Genomic DNA, 2,013 nt, shown 5'->3' with positions numbered 1-2,013 from the left:
CAAGGTTAGCTTTTGTATTTGAGTTCTTTCCAGTGTTTGGATGGACACTTGTATTGCGATGTGTTTCCCCTCAGGACCGCTTTTGCCGTGTCCCAAAGATTTTGAACGGTTGGTTGTATGCTCATTCTCATTGGTTTCCATGAATCTTTTTAAGTCTTCTGTCATTTCCTGGTTGACCCTTTGAACTTTTAGCAGGATGGTCCTTAACCTGCACGTGTTTGAATCCTTGCAGACTTCTTGTGGTTGAGTTCTAGTTTCAAAGCATCATGGTCTGAAAATACGCAGGGGACGATCCCAGTCTTTCAGTATCGGTTATGACCTGATTTGTGACCCAGGATGTGGTCTGTTCTGGAGAAGGTTCCGTGTGCACTTGAGAAGAATGTGAATTCAGTTGCATTTGGAGGTAAGTTCTGTAAACATCTGTGTGATCCATGTGGTACACTGCATCCTTTCATGCGCTTGTTTCTTTGGAGATGTTGTGTCTGAAAGATCTATGAATTGTAGAAAGCGCCGTATTCGAGTCTCCAAGTCAAAGTGTCTTAGTACCTAAGTATGTCTTAACTTTGGTTACTAATTGCTTGATATCCTTGGCAGCTCCCACATTCGGGGCATAGATATCCACGATTGTTAGGTCGTCTTGTTGGAGAGATCCTTTAAGTACGATCTAGTGACTCTTTCAGGTTTCCCACATGGAGTGTCATGTCATCTGTGAAGAATGAGAGTTTGACTTCCTGGCCGATCGGGATGCCTTTTCTCTCTGTTTCGGAATGTCACTGCGAAAGCTGGGACCCCTACTACTGTGCCGAATGACAGCGTTGAGGGTGGACACCCTGTCGTGTTCCTGACCTTAAGGGAAAAGCTCCAGGATTTTCCCAATGAAGAGGACGTTCCCCCTGGGTCTTTGGTAGATGGCTTTTATGAGAATTGAGATTTGTTCCCGGTATCCGTGCCTGGCGGAAGGTTTTCATCATGAAAGGACGGTCTATTTCGTCAAATGCTTTTTCTGCATCTATTGAGAGAATCCTCCGGTCCTTGTCCTTTCTTTCATTAATGTGGAGAGGGAAGGAGAGACAGAGAAATGCAGAGATGGACAAACACAGGGAGGGGGACACAGACAGGGAGGGATAGGGATGGGGGAGAGACAGCGAGGGAGAGACAGAGAGATGGCGAGGGAGAGACCGAGACAAGGAGGGAGACTGAGAGAGGGAGGGAGGGAGAGACAGACACAGAAGAAGAGCCTGAGAGACAGGAAGGGAGAGACAGAGACAGTGAGGGAGACCCCTAGACACAGGAAGGGACACACCAAGAGACAGGGAGGAAGAAACAGAGAGACAAGGAGACCCAGAGATAGGGAGGGAGACACAGAGACAGGATGGAGAGAGAACGAGACAGGGAGAGAGAGAGACTGAGAGACAGGAAGGGGGAGACACAGAGACAGGGAGCGAGAGACATGGAGGGAGACAGAGAGAGACTGGTGGAGAGATAGAGACGGGGAGAGAGACAGAGACACAGGGAGGGAGAGATGGCGAGACAGGGAGCGAGAGTCAGAGACAGGGAGGGAGAGACCGAGCCAGAGACAGGATGGAGAGAATGAGCCAGGGAGGGAGACAGAGCCAGAGAGAGGCTTCGGGCCTCCATGAGCGGGTGCTTCGGGGGCGTCTGCTCCCCTCGGGACGAGCTGGGGGCGCAATGTCGGACCCGGCGCCCCGAGCAGCGGGCGGAGGCCGTCCCCGGTCCCCTGGAGGCTGGAGGCCGCGCCTGTGTGTGGACACTGAGCCAGGGCGTGGCCGGGAGCGGCCCCGAGGAAAGCGTGATTCTCCAGGATCCAAGAGAAGTCCCAGCTGGAGCTAACCGTGGGCGGCTAAACAAGCAGGACCCGCGTTCGGGCTGGTGGGTGCCTGTGCACCCCCTTACCTGCAGCGATGGTCTTCCTGACGTGCACTTCTATCAGGACTCAGGAAACCGCACACTCTGACCTACGCAAGTTTTGGGCACACGCTTACACTTGAAAAC

Source organism: Canis lupus, unplaced genomic scaffold (assembly GCF_011100685.1).
Source record: "Canis lupus familiaris isolate Mischka breed German Shepherd unplaced genomic scaffold, alternate assembly UU_Cfam_GSD_1.0 chrUn_S1751H1947, whole genome shotgun sequence".
Classification (NCBI taxonomy): domain Eukaryota; kingdom Metazoa; phylum Chordata; class Mammalia; order Carnivora; family Canidae; genus Canis; species Canis lupus.
The sequence above is the reverse complement of the archived record's forward strand: the minus strand, read 5'-3'. Positions refer to the sequence as shown.